Source organism: Nipponia nippon, unplaced genomic scaffold (assembly GCF_047370975.1).
Source record: "Nipponia nippon isolate SJK-2023a ecotype South Korea unplaced genomic scaffold, ASM4737097v1 scaffold_7, whole genome shotgun sequence".
In the NCBI taxonomy this organism is placed as follows: domain Eukaryota; kingdom Metazoa; phylum Chordata; class Aves; order Pelecaniformes; family Threskiornithidae; genus Nipponia; species Nipponia nippon.
In genome coordinates, this window is record NW_028262391.1 from 37,553,507 (window position 1) to 37,571,173 (window position 17,667).

Sequence of the window (17,667 nt, forward strand, 5' to 3'; positions counted from 1 at the left end):
CTTTTAGGCACAGATACTTAAGAGGTGCATAGCCCTGGTGCCATATGGGATTTTAATCTGTGCTTTAGGATTAGGGAACATACATTGTCTTGTTGAAGTAACTGTTGAAGACAGAGACTAATTTTTTTATTAGTGGGACTTTTTCTGTGATACAGAATTTTACAGCAAAACTGTTCCAATACCAACAACAGTTAGGACTCCTCTCAGTGTTAAAAGGTTTTGTTCCCATTTTCAATTTAAACTTTACAAATTTTAAATTACAATACAACTACTTAAAGTCACTCTAAGAAAAAAAAATTGTAACATCAGAACCTTGTACAGCAACATCTGATTTTTTTTCAAGCACATTATTTTTAATAAAATCAAACATCCCCGTAGAAGGTTTCATGTTTGATAAGCAGTACTTTCCTAGTAGGAAGGTATCCAAATAATTTTTTTTTACCTGGTCTAATAATTGCAAATTAATTGGGATAGGCAAACAATGGTTTGTGAAATCCTACGGGCCGACTCTTGCCAGCCAGCTCCCTGCAAGACCCTCCCTCACAGCAACAAGTTTGTGGAATCAGGCCCTTTTTTTGGATCAATGCTCATCCCTTCAGGCAGAGCTAATTGACTAATTCAATCACACTGGCTATTTAATTAATAAGGAAGACCAAAATTCCACATGAGATGAAAGAATGAAGAGCCCAGGAATGACCCTTGATAATAATAAAAGATAATTACAACCAAGAATTGCATTATTCAGACTTTGTTATTGACATGATAAGCACTGCCATATGCCATGCAAGCTGTGATATGCACCCTAGTGATCATAGGTATAACAAAAGATCTTAGGTATAACTGCTTGCTGTATTTCAATGCAAATGTGACTTCAGGTGAAGAACTGAACACTGTATATAAAATCAGAAAAAAAGAAAACTTCACAGCAGTAATGATGGGAAAGCAGTTTGGCCACTTTGTTGCCTGTGTTCAGGTAGAGCAGTAATACTTGTAAGATCAGAGATTCATTTTTCTGTGTAGAAAGACCAGGGATGTGAATTACTAGATCTGGCTCCAGGAAAAGCCTAGTCTAGCAACTCAGCTCCTGAGTGAGGTCATCTGGGTGCCACATGGAAAAAAAAAAAAAAAAACCCACACAAAATTATTATGTTTACTAGCAAAAATAGATGCTTTATGAAAAAATGCCAAGTTTTCTTGCAGAAACAAGCAAGAAGCTACTGGGAAAGGAATGGGCAACTACACTGATTTTAAAAGCAAATTCCCAAAATGTAAACCAGAAGTTTCTGCAAGAATGAAAAATTTCCACAGAAATATTGGGCCTATTTTGTTTACACAAGGCAAAGAAGTGTCTGCTGATCCCAGCGGAGCAATATGTAGGGGTTGCCTGAAAGACACTGGGCATGAAGAAAAATAACAAGACTAGGTCACCTGGGACACCACTGTACTTACAAATCTTTAAATTGCATGCTAGTTCTGCAAGACAACCAAGCTGTTGGGAACTAGAATTATAAAAAGGAGATGTGGGCTTAATTTTTGGCTCTGCCTTCCACTCCTTATGGACCTTAGGCAAACCACATGTAGCAGTGGGTCCAGCTCTTTCTCCCATGCTTTGTTTTATCTCTTCAGACTGTACATTCCTAAAGTAGGGACCATCTCTTCATCTGGGCATAGCACAGAAAGTCCCAACCTCATTAGAGTTTTTTAGACAAAATTAAAAGTTTTATAAAATCTTCCCCAATTCCTAAAAAGTTCCTGAGTTTTATTGCTCATTAAAAGTCTGAATCTGAGAAGCCAATGTATTTGATTTGTAATGAATGTAACCCTTCAGTAAGATCACAGCTGTAATGTTACAGAATCAGTCATGTAAAGAATAGGCCCTGCAAGAAAACCCGCCGTCTCTTTTTTCTCTTTAACCTCAATAGAGCAGTTCTTTTGTTAATTACAGTTACTGCACACTGTGATATTGAAGTGCTCTGTTCTCAAACATATTCTTATTTATTTTAGTCCTTTTTTTCCCAGGTAATGAAATGTCAGAACCCTACTTTTTCTGGTTTTGTAGTATGTTGATCAAAGTGACCTTTGCTTTGCGGCAGACACAAATCAATATAGCGCTCTGCAGTATTTGACAGATAAAGGTGCAACATATAATAAATGGCAATCACTGACGAGGAGAGCAAGAAAATACCTGCCAACTTCAGTTCATACCGGCAATTTTCAGACAATGCCACATGTTATGTTCAAAGTAAAATTCATTTGTCCATCTAATAACAGAGATGGGGGATATTAAAGGACTCAGTTTTGTTAAAGAAATGTTTCATCTCACAGTAATAATTCAGAGTCCAGTCAAGCTCTACAGTGGTTGGTTGCAAGTAAAGTTATTACATTTTGAAGACAGGTTAGAAGAGCAATTTTCCTTGCCATAAAGGAAAAGGGGGGTGGGGGGATGACTTTTACCCAAGAAATTAAATAGTAATTATATACCCACATACAAACGCAGTCTCTCATCGTCTCTCACACATACACAGACACAGACACAAATTGTCTTAATATCCTAAAGCAACTCTCCAGTATAGGGTTTCACAGCTGATGGTTTGATTTTCAAATATTCTTCCAAACCTACTGATAAGTTATATACAAATGTAACCAATTTCTATTTAAATGCTTAATTGCAAGTAGTATCTGCCAGAGATTTGAAGTCAAGTGGCAGCTTCAGCCCACTGTAAAGGAAGTCTGTGTGTATTAGGGTAAATTTTTCTTTCATTATGGCTTCTCTTATTCTCAGTAACACAAATACATTCTCCTGGAGAAGCTGGCTGCTCACGGCTTGGATGGGTGCACTCGGCGCTGGGTTAAAAACTGGCTGGACGGCCAAGCCCAGAGAGTGATGGTGAATGGAGTCAAATCCAGTTGGCAGCCAGTCACGAGTGGTGTTCCCCAGGGCTCAGTGTTGGGGCCGGTCCTGTTCAATATCTTCATTGATGATCTGGATGAGGGGATTGAGTGCACCCTCAGTAAGTTTGCAGATGACACCAAGTTGGGTGGAAGTGTCAATCTGCTGGAGGATAGGAAGGCCCTGCAGAGGGACCTGGCCAGGGTGGATTGTTGGGCCGGGGCCAACTGTATGAGATTCAACAAGGCTGAGTGCCGGGTCCTGCACTTGGGTCACAAAAACCCCATGCAACGCTACAGGCTTGGGGAGGAGTGGCTGGAGAGCTGCCTGGCAGAAAAGGACCTGGGAGTGTTGGTCGACAGCCGCCTGAACATGAGCCAGCAGTGTGCTCAGGTGGCCAAGAGGGCCAATGGCATCCTGGCTTGTATCAAGAATAGTGTGGCCAGCAGGACCAGGGAGGTGATAGTGCCCCGTACTCGGCACTGGTGAGGCCGCACCTCAAGTACTGTGTTCAGTTTTGGGCCCCTCACTATAAGAAGGACATGGAGGTGCTGGAGCGTGTCCAGAGAAGGGCAACGAAGCTGGTGAAGGGTCTAGAGCACAAGTCTTATGAGGAGAGGCTGAGGGAACTGGGGTTGTTTAGTCTGGAGAAGAGGAGGCTGAGGGGAGACCTTATTGCTCTCTACAATTACCTGAAAGGAGGTTGTAGCGAGGTGGGGGTCGGTCTCTTCTCCCTAGTAACAAGCGATAGGACAAGAGGAAACGGCTTCAAGCTGCACCAGGGGAAGTTTAGGTTAGATATTAGGAAAAACTTCTTCACCAAAAGGGTGGTCAAGCATTGGAATAGGCTACCCAGCGAAGTGGTTGAGTCTCCATCCCTGGAGGTATTTAAAGGACGGATAGACGTGGTGCTCGAGGACATGGTATAGTGATGGACTTGGCAGTGCTAGGTTAACGGTTGGACTCGATGATCTTAAGGGTCTTTTCCAACCTTAACGATTCTATGATTCTATGATTCTATAAATAGTTTAATGTAAGAGTCTAGCCCAAATTGAAAGCAAAGCTGGATTTTACCCACTGTGATGAGTCATGCTCAACCATATCAGAAGTGGTGGCTGAGCAGCTGCTTTTCACAGCACAGCCACAGGCAGGCCAGCCCTCAAAGCAAACTCATGGAAAAACATGAGGGAACCTGAACTGTGTGAACCAAAACATTTCCCATCATGGGAGAGTGAATGTGGGACTGGGGCTTGCCTGTAGCCTCTGTAAGAGAAGCAGCAGAGATCAAGGCACCCTGTCCATGGGATGGAGTTCTGGGTGCTTCATATGAAGGGTCTAATCCTGCCAGATGACCTCTAGTTATGTTTCTTATTTCTTATTGCCTAAGACATAAGCGTCTCTCCATGGAACAACGGGAAAAAAACCTGCTGGCAGGACCTTTCAGTGAACATGCTCTGCCTTGTTTGGGCACCTAGAAAGCATCTGTACTTTCTTCTTCTCCTCATAGGAGGCTATTTTTATATTATGACTGAAAGGCCTTTTTCTGTATCTGTTGTTCATAATGTATGTAAGCTTGCTTACAACTTGCATTTGAGTACTTCTTATTTTCACAACTACTTTTTACGGAGCTGTTGATACACTCCAGGCAAAAAAAGGCCAATTCACAACATACTTGTGGCTGCTGAGAGCCATTTGATGTGGTTCACTGAAGACACATATCTAATTTACGAAGCCAACACTTTGGTTCCAAAATGTTGATCATGTACATGCAAGTGCAGTGTGTACCTGCTAGTGCATCGTACCTTCCATGTGCAAAATCTAAGATTGCATAGGCAGTATTAACTTTTGATTATGATTGTCAGGATATGACCATTTATTAGTACAGTTCATGGCTAATGGTCAAATTCAGTGTTGAAGCTTATGACTGAACCTGAAATATAAAAAACAGCTGATGCTCCAAAAGCAGGATAGCCTCCAGTAAGAGGATCATTCACCCATTGCAAACACAGTGCTGCTTCAGCATGTTGACCAGACCACATCAGTTTGTATCGACATGCAAAATGGAAAGTCTAGTTCTAGAGAATAAGTAAAGCACCCTAAAAAATCTTTTTGAACTGCTCCAGATTCTTTTTAATTTAGTGAATTTTTCATCACTTGTCCTACTCTTTTTCAATAGACATATTGTATTACTTTACTTATACTCAGTCTTTTCTTCTGTGATCTGTTCAACATATGACCACTCATGCTGCACATATAATACTATACAAATGAGAATTTATCTGTCTCTGGTTACTGCTGTGCCATTTTTATACTATTTTCTCACTCTTTCTTTATGAAAATTTAGTTTACCTTTGCTCTTTTTTTTGACAAAATGTTGAACAGAGAACAGATGTTTTGTGTCATTTGTCTGCAATAATGCCAGACATTTTCCTGAGCTGCTGAATGCATGATTAACCTTAAACTGATCCTGCTTCTCTGTATCATTTTTCCTGTGTCCTGTTGTATTAAACTGTACCCATCATTACCTGTGAAATATCATGTAGCCTAGTTCATGTTAACCCGTTCTGAATTTCTCACACTCTCAAGCTTGTGCAAAACAATTATTTCTCTGATCATTATACATTTTGTCACTCAATATATTTACTGCAAACCAATGACCTAATAGTGGTCTGTAAGGAACTATTAATAGCTTCTGACCTCTCCAGCCTGCGAAATGTTGTTATATAGTTCGGCAAAACTTTTTCTTCATAGAACATCCTTGTTATTTGAAATGACCTGGTAGAGAAATGATTCCATACCAAGTTATCACAGTCTGGCATGTTGTCAGGTAATTGGCAGTTATGAAAACACTGCATTCATTCCCCCCCTAAAGTTGTATGTAGTTGTTCTGCTACTGTGAAGTGTGGGTTTGGGGGAGGAGAGAGTCTCTAAACATCATAACCTTGCTGAGGAGATTGTCACCCCAACTGGCAAATGCTCAACTGTGAGCAACAGATTTATTACCTGACATAATTAATTGCCTAGATAGTGACATTTCCCATATTATAGACAATCGTGAATTATGAGCCCAGCTGCTAGCCTTCTCATTCACTGAAATCGGTTGATAAATATGTTTATTCGAGGTCAGCTTGGCCTCATCCATTAGAAATATTGTTTTTCTAAACATTACATTGATTTAATTTAACTCTAATCAATTTAAAATGGTTCTGACAATTAACAAAAGCTTCAAATATGACCTTAAAGTAATAGGATTCATTAGCTATGTTTAGGATTAAACTTATCCTAATAGGGCTATTTTTCTTCTGAGGGCATGTAGTAGGCCGACTGGTGGTCAGTCAAAATGAAATCAATTATTATAAATTATACAGTTTGGGTTGATTATGTCGTGCCTGCTAATTTGTATAAATAAGGACCTCAAACAATAGAAGCCATTTATTAATAACTATCTGTATCCCAACCTGTATCACACATGTTACAGCTGCAGGATCATCTGTTACCCATGAAGTATTATATTCTTTACTGCTAGGCATATATGCTAATTAAACCCATAATTAATTGTAACAGTTATAGTTAAAGTCAAAATGCTGACAGCCTTTTTGGCCTATTATTCTTGGTAATCAACTGATTCAAAAGGCAACGTAATGAACAATTCCTGCACTAGCCAGGGGATCATAATACAACAGCAGCACCAGTGACAGCTGGCACCCACAGGTCTTTGGATACAATAGGAAATATAAACCTCTAGAACTGAAATGCTTCAGCATGAACAGTGCCTATTGTTTTTCTGAGACAAAATACAAGCGTAAGTCGTATTTAAGAACTGAATCCCTAATGCAATGGTTAACAGAAATGCACAAAAGCCATGCTCCAGAGAGCCCACCCTGCCTTCCTGGGGTAGCGGCAGCACTGAGGGTTTGGTACCATCATTTAGTGTCTTTTGGTTGTAACCCCTCACCAATCCCTTCTCCACCTGCAGTGGGGCTGTCTCAGATGAGGGACAAGAATTCTGGAGAGTGTTTTTGAATATCAAGAACAGATTTTATTTGCTCTGTTCTTATTGAACGTGCATCTGCTGAACGGTGGACAGTGCCCAAAAGGCATGTGCCCTCGCTGGGTACGTTATCCACAGAGAGGAACATTCGACTGTGCAGGGGACCTCACATTTCCTATATACATCTGGCTGTATATCAGCCTTTGAACCTGTGGGAACTTCCTTTTATTTTGTTCCCAGACACAGTGGTGGATTCCATACCCACAGCGGCCCTGAGAGGACAGGGTGGAGAGAGGAAGGAGAAGGGGAGAATCTGACCATTGTCAGCAGAGATCCACAAATACTCTTCCAAGACTTGCTCTGAAGCAAGTGTCCCATGTGGGCACAAACTAGGGTGTCTCCAGAGTGTCCTGGGCTCTTCAGCAGGGCACCAACAGGGGAAGAGGGAGTAAAGGCAAAATTAGTGGCCACTTTTAGCAATCACACCTTGCAGCCCAGATGAGGTGCAATGGCAGATGAGCCATCCTAACCTGTTGCATCCACCAGGTAAATGTCTCTACCTGGGTCTCTGCTTTCCTCCTCAATTTAAAGACAATCTAGTTATCCATCATTGCATGTGGCCTCAGATCACAATCTCTTTCTGAGTCGTCCCTTCTGTGGTCAGGCATGCTCATGGCCCACAGCACCACTAAGCCAGCAAGTTTATACATACACAGCTTCAGATGTGCTGCTTCTTAAGCGAGATTAGCAATAGTTTCATTACTAAGATTTACACTGTCAGTTACAGAGATGCCCATCCAATCCTATAACACAAAAATTTATGGACATCACAGAGAAATTTTTATTGTTAGAGCTCATATACAATGTGTGCCCTTAGTGACACATTTTTAAATAAAATATATTGTACTAGTGATTTCTAATGCTTAAAATAAAATAAAATAATAATCAACTTTTAGCTGCAGTTTACCCCTGGTTATTGAGCTGAACTTAATGACTGGCTGAAAAGTATTTGTCAACACAACAGCTGGAGAGCAACACTTTCTTGTAGCTTTATGTCACAGCATATGCCAGCCACTCAGAACATGTGATAATTCAACTGGAGCTGGTACTACAATAGCAGATGGGTTGAAGCATTGTTATTCTCACTCTAGCTCCCAGCCCTTGAGGGATCACTAAATAAAATCAAAGCAGATGGACCATTACAAGCTCATTTGTGTTCACTACAAGCACCTCAACCTCCAGTTGTGATATACTGCACCTTTGTATAAAATGACATGTATGGTAACATGACCTAATGAAAATAGCATCAGACTTGGCAAGTGAGGAATGAGGCTAGGAAATATGCACACATCTATTTATCACTGAGTTCTTACCTTGCAGAAAGGGTTCATTTCCCACCCCCACCCCCACCCCCATGTTTATCATTGTATTTCTCTTCATGATTATCACTAAATTTCCCCACACTTGTCATAAGAACTAAAAGAGGTGGCTGTTGGTTCCGGCTGTAGAAGGTCTAGCAGGCTTCCCGGCCTCTGCAAAGACAGGATGAACGCTACTAACCACACCGCAAAACTCCTGTTATTGACGCATTTCTACGCACTGTTGATAAATATGTTAACCCAGGTGTCCCCCAAATGGCAAGGCTTTGACCGCCCACTGAGACCAATATCTGTGGGGATCAGGGCTTTGTGTACATTTCTCAGCCTGCACTTATGATGAGGTCTTTCACAACTCTGCAGTTTTGAGCTTATGGGGGACTTTTAGTGCATAAAATCAATTGCTCCACTAAGCTCCAAAATTTTTGTCTGTGAGGTCAGAGCCAGCATCCCTGACCAAACTGTGGGTGTCCCAGGGCATGGGAGTAATTGCTTCTAAAGCATGAAATATATTAAAACTGTCAGTTGCCCGGAGGGGGATCCTTTGGGGCCTACTGGCAAAGTTAGAGTTAGTGCTGAAAAATTCTTCTTGCCATCCTCAGCAATCCAACATAAAGTTGGGGGCACATTTAATGCCTGCTTAGAAAATGTTATACTCATTTAATGTCTTCTGAGCACCTTGTACAGCAATGAACCAACAATGTCACCTGAAGGCTTTTGTCCTACAGTGCCCACCCTGGCCATCGTGCTCCAGGGAGCAATGGCAAGATGAAGTATGGTAGGCAAGATCTTGCTTCATTTTATGACCGCTGCGCCCTCTCCACAACCACCACATGGGCATGCGCACACGCGCGCGCGCGCGCACGCACACACACACACATGCACATGCGTGCAGTTAATGACAATTCCCAGACTAAATTCCTCTCAAATATGAGCTTTTTATATCTACATGTATCTTTTTTCTTCCTGGTTTTAAACAGCTTCTGTGCGCTACTATGGAGACAGCTGCATTCAGTGCTAAATAGCATATACTGTGAACTTTTATTAAAGGCGTTGGGATTTCTTTTTTTTTCCTGTCTAAACAGGAGAAGTGGGAGTAGTCAGTTAGTCAAGTGTTGGGGAGAGTTAGATGCTTTTGGTTTTATCTGCATGAAAGATCCCCTACAAGACCGTGTATCTTTAGTAAAAGTTCCATAGGTCAACTGACTGCCATAGGTCCCCTTCATGCCAGCTGCTGCTGGGTTTTAAAGACCCAGACAGGTGCAGCAATGGAAAGCCAAAGAAATTGCTTCATTAGGGTTGATAAATACAGTTGAACTCCCATGACTGCGGTATGCGAGTTGAAAAAACTTGTCCAGCTTCCTCTGTGAAACAGCCTCCTGCTGAGTGTTTGAATTGTATAAAAACTATGAATGGATCAGCTAATATTTCCCACCTTAACTAGAAACTGCAGGGCAGCCAGACAGTCTCAAGGACTGTGCTTCCAGGTAGCATACTGTATGCAGTTCCTGGCCACATTCATAGCTGGCTTGTTTGTTCTTCCTGAGCACAGCGTAGCGACTCATCCTCAACAGTGAATCAGCGTAACTCCAGCAGTAGCATGTGCAGGTCAGGTCAGACGTCAGCACTGCGGCTTATCTGCTGGCCAGCTTTCCTATCAGCCAAACTAATTTGCTAAGATAATTCTGTTTCCTGCCATCTATTACAATAAATCAACCACTGTAGCTTCACTGAAGTCTCTGCTATCTAATGAGCTGCCCTTGAAACTCTCAAACTGTATGCAAGGAGGGAGGGGAGAAAACCCGTATTCTTCTAAATATAAGAAAGTTTTAGATAAACAACTTGATGTTTTGGGCAATGCTGTATCTTCTCAGCCCCATATTAATGGATCATTCTTGCCAGAGTCAGCTCAGACTGGGGCAAAACCAGAAAATGCATCAATCATTTCTTTAAAAACAAATTTTCTGAATAATGTGATCTCAGATGGTGGAGCATACATGTGGGTAAATGTAAACATGGAGAGGTGAGACACAGAGATAAAGAGAAAAAGAGAGCACTTTCAGGAAGAAAGTAGGAGTAAAACGACAAGAGATCCACTGTTGTGGCTATTGAAGAAAGAAGTAAGCATGTTCCCATGAAATGGTAACTCTCTGGTACTTAACTTTGAATAAGAAAAAAATATTGAAGATATAGACAGGAACTGAAGAAACGTGAAGCATCCTGGAGCATGCCTACTACAGCAGGAAGAACTCAAGGGCAAAAAGGTATTAAGATCATTCTGCTCTTTCCTTACGGCAATATCAAACGACTGAGAACAGTACTGATATTACAATTTATAGCCATATTTAAAATCAGAAGATACACTAGTTTGTGCTTATTGTTTTGTTCAGATTTGATATTTAATAATGCTGATTTTTTTTTTTTAAAAGGGACTTCCATTCCTCGTGGTATTTCAGCATTTTCTTTTGGCTTTTCCTGCAGATCACCACTGGTTTTGTAATAGCTCTGCTGGGATAAAACTCAGTCATGCCGCACCAGTTAGGTTACTGAAGGGAGCCAACACCTCAGCAACATGGTTGGGCTCGTTCAGACAGTCATTTGGCAGAAGGATGTTTAAAAATAATTGCATATCCCCTCCCTTTTTTTAAATATTCAGAGGAAGAGTCACAGAAGAACCGATAATGTGACAACAATAATGAGGCTGAAGAACAGCACTATAGTGTGAACTCATATATCCCTTGGTTTCATTTACATGTTTAGCAGCTGCTTGTTCCTCAATCATAGAAAGATCATTACCCGACTTGTAAGAAGAGAGGGGAAGTCTGTTCACCTTTGGGCAACTAGCTCTGCATTTATTAATAGTTGCTGCCCATCTCATTATGCATGTAATTGCTGCATTATAATTTATTTATTCATTGATTTGTTGTAATAGATGAGTAGAAACAAAATTACCTTTGCAAATTACTTTGATAGGTGGGAAATTTGCATGGTTAAAAAAAAAAAGCCAACATGCAGTGTGGAATGTGAGATGCTACCTAGTGAATAGTATCTTAATGTGTGAGAGCTAGCATATACAAACTGGTCTCGTTAGAACGTGAAGGTGAATCCAGCCAATTTATAGACTGTTTAAGAAGAAACTACTATGTAACTTATATGCAATTATCCTTACACTCCCGGATATCTCTTTTCTTCATGGAACAGGGAATCAGCTGAAAATGAAGGATAAATAGGATGGGAAGAGAAGACTCCTCAAAAATTAGAAACCTAAAGGTAGGAAGTTTGCAAAGCATTTGGTTAAGCTAGGGCTGCGTTTCTGTTAGTGTGGGTGTCACACTTACAAAAGCTGTATTTATCATGCTCCTGCCTTCAGGAGGGACAGGCTGAGCCCAGGCCAGGGGTGCTGCCTGGCTGCTCACTGCGCTGCAGTGGAGACAGTGCCGTTTCGCAGAGCTGGGCTGAACACAGAGCAGCAAAATTCAAGAGAACTTACGGACATATTCCACCCGCCCCCACCCCCAAAGTACTTAGTTGCCTAAACCAGGGCTTAAGTAGACATTGCAGGGGCAGGGGGAACCCACACCTTATTTGCTAGACAAAACCCCCTCATGTGTAACTAGCATGTGACATCATAAGATGACCCCATTTGAGCTGAGGGTTGCCTCAAGAGAGGCAGGCAGGTAGTGCCCTGCTTTGGGGGGGGTGTGTGTAATGAAACACACGTGTGTGTTCTGGGCTCTCGGTGAGACCTGAAGTGTCACCACCCCCATGAGCAGAGCCCAGAGGTGTGGTGCGGGCAGGAGGCCCAGCCCCACCAGCACCCCATCCCATCACAGCGTTAGGAAGGCTGTAGCTCACCCACTGTTGCAGCATCAAACCATTGGACAGGGTGGAAAAATAATCAGTTAACAGTTGTCAGATAAGACAGCATCAACAATAACAAATAAATGAGGCCACAGAGTCATGCATATACAGAGATAGAAAATACGCACACAGAATTATTGCAGTTTTCAGTTATTAATGCGTATAGAGGATAGTTAGACCCAAAAACCTCCACATTTTTCTTCAATTAATTAAAATTAATTAATTGATAGAATTGATCAATAAATAACAATACCCACTATCAGATTTCCGTATACGCAGGTCAGTCAGCTGTGAAACTTGACCATTCGGCCCATAAAATGCAGGGTGGTGGGTCTGGAGTTTGGGATTTGGGTTTTTTTTTTTTTCTTTTTGTAAATGTTTTTACTGCATTACTTGCTCTGTTATAAAACACATCAAATATGTATTTGTCACCATTCATGAGTACCTGTAGTGCTGGCTGTGGGCTGAGGTGGGAGTGGCAGCCTGCACCCTTTCCACCCATGGACTTACGTAGTTCAGCAGCCATCGATCTTCCCTTGTTGCTCCCACCAGGGCCTGCATGGGGCGACTCCAGCACCTCAGGGCATTCATGCACGCAGCCAGGTTGTGCTGTGACTCAGTAATCAGCCCTTTTTTCTTTTCTTTTTCCCTATTGTCCCTTTCCATAGTTGCTTGCTTTATGTGACACCGTCATACGCCAAGCAGCCCCTCCCTGCTGTGGCTAAAAGGACCAACCCACGTCCGGTGGCCCCACGCTGCTGCCCTGCTCACACAGGTGAACCCTGCAGCATCACTCTCTCTGAGCCATGGGGCAGTTGGTGACAGTGGCCACGGGGCCTCCCGCGCTCCCCAGCACTACAGACACCAGCAGGCAGCAATGAGGGGAGCGGGTACAGGGGGGGCTGCACCACCCCCCCCCCCGCAGCTCTGTGGGGCCACACCGCAGCGCTGTCCCACTGAAGATCAGCCCGAAGAGCAAACTGATGCCAGTGACCATAAGGTGCTCTCTAACCCAAGCATCAGCGGTGCTACAGCTGCAAACACATACCCTGCCTACCCTGGCTTCCTTCTCTCCCCGAAACCACTTTAATTCCTGCACCAGCTCACGGGGAGGTGGGCCTCAGCCCGATCCCATTTCCTGAGCTGGCCAGGAGCAGCTCTCTGAGGAAGAGCCTGAAGAAAAAAAGTAGGGCTAACGAAGGCTGCAGCCACACCACTGGGTTCAGCAGCTGCAGCTGGACCTGCTCCTCATGAAGTGACTGAAGATTGTGACTCACACTGTGTTTTTTCTTTAACGTTCTGTTTTGCACAAACGTTTTTTGGGTTGAAAAATTACTACTGCATTCAAGTTGTTCAGTTGTCATTAGCTTCCACTGAGCTCTACAAATGCCCCAAGATCTCCTAGCTATTTTACATCTCCCAGTAGTATCTGCTGTAGCCACTCAACCAGTGGTTTCATTTGGATCCAATTTTCCATTATCGGAGCTCTGCACCGCGCAGCTGGGCCCGAGATCCACGAGCAGTTTTGGAGCAGCAAGGCCCTGCAGCCGCCTTGCCCAGCCGTGCGCTCCCACGCTCGGCAGGGACACGAGCTCAACTTGCAGCACTTTGTTTGTGAACTGTCTGCGGACTTGACCATTGGGGGAATTACACATACTGCCAATTCTGAGCTGAAGACCTGCTGCGTTAGATTTGGTGTATGTATGTTTGGAATTTATAAACCTGTGAAAGTTTTATATGTGTACCTGATTACATTATCCCAAAAGTAGTTTTAAGAGCAGCACTATAAAAATGGGATTACAATAGCTGTATAGACACATATGAATATAAATCTTCATTTTTTTAGAAGCCGTGGGTTAGGAACAGGCAAGAAGTTTCCAGCTGGTACAGGCAGTGCCCTCTTGTGACTGAATACTCGAAATACAGGCAAACCTCCAGCTGCAGCTGCTGAGCAAAGCTCAGCTCTACTGAAGATAAACATTGATGTTATTGCTGTAAAAATGTTGAGCGAGATGTTCTGAGCACCTTTCCCATAGCGAGTCACAGGAGGGCTCAGCTTTAGCATTTAAAAAAGTCCAATAATAATCCTACTGCAAATGAAACAGTTGTTTAAAAAACAAACAAAAACCCCAACCCTTTATGCTGCAGAAGTAGGTACCGCATTTCCAGAAAACTTTTGCAAGTATTTTTATGTGTGTTTATGTATTTGCAATAAGATTTTAAAAATACTTCAGTTAACAGCATTCCTTTTACAGCTAGGAAGTTCCAGGTAGGACTTTTCCATTGTTATTAATATTATTATTACAATACTCAAGAAATTAAAAAAAAAAAATAAATCTAGAACTACTGGATCACAGTGTTTTTCTAGATAGCGAATACATGCAAACTTGGTGTGCAGGTCTTCTAAATGGCATCTATGGAAGCAGCACTGAAGCGACAACATGATCCCAGAAGGAGCTGATCATCTTGGGTCAATAAGGTAGTGTACCAAGCATTTAAAAATAAATTAATTTTTCCCCACAGGCAAACTGCAGTTAGCTATAGCAGCTTTTGTTGGTTTTTCCATTATAGTATCAGGTACTAATTGGTAAGACACAAGTAGTATACTTAGACATGATTTCATACAGTAGAGCGATTCCTAAGTTTCTTAGCAATGTTGAAATTAAGAGAGACTATAAAAAATATGTAAAAAGAAATCCTTCTGTATCTACACAAAACAAGCTAGTTCAATACTGTAGTAATTGTTTGTGACACTCCCAAAACTCCAAGCCCCCAAATAAATTAATAGAGCCATAAGAAGAATATTTTTAATTAATATTAATACAGAAAGAGCACATGGTACATTCCTTTCCAGCAGCAGCTAATTCCACTCTACCATTGGGGGGGGGAAAAGTTAAGGCTAGTTGAGGGCAACCTGATACAATGGTTTGTTTCCCTAACTCATTCTTGGAGACAGCCTTTGTAAGTTTAAGAGACTATTTCTGCACAAAACATGGGATGTTTATTTAGCAAAACATCAAGAACAGAGAAAAACATGCTTTGTTACAGTGGTAAAAATACACAAAGCTTTCAAGCTGTTCACACCAACTCAGTTCTGAAACCATAAAATTCCAGTTTGCAGCATGTTGTGCCTTAGTATTGTATTAAACAGGCTATCATTAGGATCGTGCTGACCAAGTTCATCAATTCAGCAGAGTATAAAGTGCACAAGAAAAATAAGTGCATTGAAATGAACCATTTAAGATTATGAGTAATTCCTGTTACACATAGTACTTGCTTAAAATGGAAATCTCACAGGCTGTTTAGTAAAACACAGTACTACATTTTTCAAGAGCACAGAATCAGTATCACAGATATTAGAAAGACCTTTACTGAACATACATGTTTGTATTTTTTTTCTCCACTTATCTCCCACACCAAAAGACAAGCATTCTGATGTAGCTTACTGTGGGTTTGGGGTTTCTTTGTTTGGGTTTGTTTGTTTGTTTTAGTAACGTGTAAGGTATCACCTTTAACTAATACCTTTTCTTTCTATGCTCTATGTTCAAAATAAGGAAGCGTTTAGTGGCACAGCGATTTGCTCAATTTTCTACTGATTTGAGCTCTATTTCTAAAAATGATTAGCAGAGTAGGGGCTGCGAGTTGTACAGGGGTGCAGTTTTTCTCCCCAGTTATGAAAGTTTATGTATTAAGAAACTTTACGTTTTTTTACAAGCTGTCGGGAACCATATTTTCTATGTGTGTTCCCATTCACAGGTTAAGGCCATTGTTCGCAATACTTAAGAGCCAAACCATGAAGCAATCATCTAAGTGCTATTAATTTATGGGCATATTCACTATATAAAAAAAGTGAGAGCCGATTGGGAGGTTCCCAAATGCATTAAACATGTAAAAGCTGGGTGCTTAGTCAGTGGGATCTTTGGACATTGCCTTTTAACAGCACTAGATGCTTGAAAATGCAGGCCGTTTCTACAAAATAGCTTATTCAGTTCCCCTACAATATATGCTGAAGGCTAAAAAGAGTTTCTTAACCTTGTATGTAAGTTATTTTACAATTTTCCTTTCACAGTGAAACCACTTTTCTGTCTGTATACTCCTTTCTGAGAAAGGAAATAAAAATTGAGGTTAGTTTCCATAACATTTCATTTACATTGCCAGATTATCTCCAATCCAATGCAGTACACAATAAAGCAATACTTTTTGGATTAAAAGAAGAAAAGATTCAATTGTCAAAACCAACACTTTTTTTTTTATGCTATAGAAGACATCTCTGTCCTCTTAACTGATAAGCAATAAACTAACCATGTAATCACGTACCGTTTGCAAAACTATGTACTGTTTTGCAATAATATAAAGTAGTATAAAATGCAGGCTGTAAAGTACTGCCTGCATTTCGAAACACAGTATTTGTCACCAAGAAGCGTGCACAATAATGCATTTAAACTCCCTCAGTTTTTTTCTGTATGTTCTCTACATGTACCACAGTAAGAGTTCACACGTCTTTTCCATTTCCAGTCAAAGGCCAGATTGGAGGCGAGAAGCCAGCAGCTCATTTACACCCATTTTTATTCACTTCTGCTAATAGAACATGCAGCCTGAAAAAATGGGATTCTTGCATATTTGCTGTTGTGAAAAGAGGGCGGATATTTTGCTGCAAGATTATTACTCTAGAAAACTTTAAAATGGTTGCCAAGTCCAAGCCTCCCCTCTGGCCATAGCAGTTCCACAGCTGCTCTCCGAGTTCAGGCAGGAAGAGGTCAGGTAACTGTAACTTCAGGTAGTATGTAATACATGGGAAGGGCAGGGGGAGAAAGAGGACACGAGTGGAAGACATATGCAAGCTAATGCATTGGAAAAACTAGAAAATAGATCTAGGGATAGGGAAGAGAAAGAATCCAGACATTCAAATTGGTCTCATTGGTACATAGGTTTGTGCTTGTTCATTTTGTAAAGCTGTTATATTCGCTCCTTGTTCAGAAGGGGGCACTGCTTGCAACTACTTTCAGGTTGAGTCACGATGGGGCTAGGGGAATGAAGGTATCAAACAAGGTATCAAACTTTGTCAAGAGCAAGCTGAGAGTCTGTTGTATTTTTATTGCCTTTTTTTTGTTTTGTTTTTGTTTGGTTTGGTTTTTTTTGCAAGCCCCCTCTTGCCTTTGCTTTGCAAACAGCTCTATTTAAAAATAGCACTTGAGGTACCTGGAGGCTGTGGCCGGATTTCCTCTTCAGTATGCAGCGAAGGGTAGGTTATCATACCTGCTGCTCAGATTATGGAAGCGTTCACAAGCCCATTTTAATAAATACAAGCTGCCTAGCCAAGACCTACAACTAGTCTTTTTACCTTATATTGCCTGAGATGCTTCTATGGAATCTTTGTTGACATATCTAAGCATCTGCAGCTGCCGTCCCAGAGCAGGATGGTGTGTAGCCAAGAGCCAATGGACAATAACCCATCCACTCTCAGATCGGTATAGAATCCATCACCTAAAGCCTCACTGAAACATATCAGGAGAGAAAGAGTTGAAGAGCTCGTAGTAGTACTGAAACTA

General features: G+C 41.5%; 1 long non-coding RNA gene across 2 annotated transcripts in view; it reads left to right on the forward strand.

The window, feature by feature from the left end:
* The window catches only part of LOC148051015 (uncharacterized), a 238,173-nt gene extending 220,587 nt beyond the window's left edge, over positions 1 to 17,586 (forward strand). For both annotated transcript variants that reach the window (XR_015700448.1, XR_015700449.1), the window contains exons 8-9: positions 11,459 to 11,527; positions 12,787 to 17,586. This is a non-coding gene — a long non-coding RNA (uncharacterized LOC148051015). The remainder of the gene's footprint in view (positions 1 to 11,458; positions 11,528 to 12,786) is intronic.
* Positions 17,587 to 17,667: the final 81 nt, after the last annotated feature.